This window comes from Etheostoma spectabile, chromosome 20 (assembly GCF_008692095.1).
Source record: "Etheostoma spectabile isolate EspeVRDwgs_2016 chromosome 20, UIUC_Espe_1.0, whole genome shotgun sequence".
Taxonomy (NCBI): Eukaryota; Metazoa; Chordata; class Actinopteri; order Perciformes; family Percidae; genus Etheostoma; species Etheostoma spectabile.
In genome coordinates this window covers 16,390,980-16,391,290 of record NC_045752.1, presented here as the reverse complement: position 1 = coordinate 16,391,290, position 311 = coordinate 16,390,980, and the positions used below count along the sequence as shown (strand labels likewise).

General features: G+C 31.5%; 1 protein-coding gene across 5 annotated transcripts in view; it reads right to left on the bottom strand.

Moving 5' to 3' along the window:
* sobpa (sine oculis binding protein homolog (Drosophila) a) overlaps nucleotides 1-311 on the bottom strand; it is a 41,007-nt gene that overhangs the window by 30,936 nt on the left and 9,760 nt on the right. The gene's annotated exons all lie outside the window — the stretch shown is intronic.

Genomic DNA, 311 nt, shown 5'->3' with positions numbered 1-311 from the left:
TGAAATCAAACCACGCCAATCTCTATGTATGGTAAAGGGTATGTGATGATATGGTGCTATTTTAAGGGAACTTTATCGGGATCCATAGTATCCTGATCCATGATATAACTGGCCTATAATAATAAAAATCTGCCTGCCTCTATGGGAATTTAACATAGAGGTCTGTATACTTATGCCCCCTGCATTTTAAGGAAGAACATTTATTTATTTATAATACATAATTCATTCACAAAGAAAATTGATGTCCCTAAAAGGTTGGATTTTTCTTTTTTTTTTTTATTAAGGCATTAAGATCTATTTACAAAAGATGA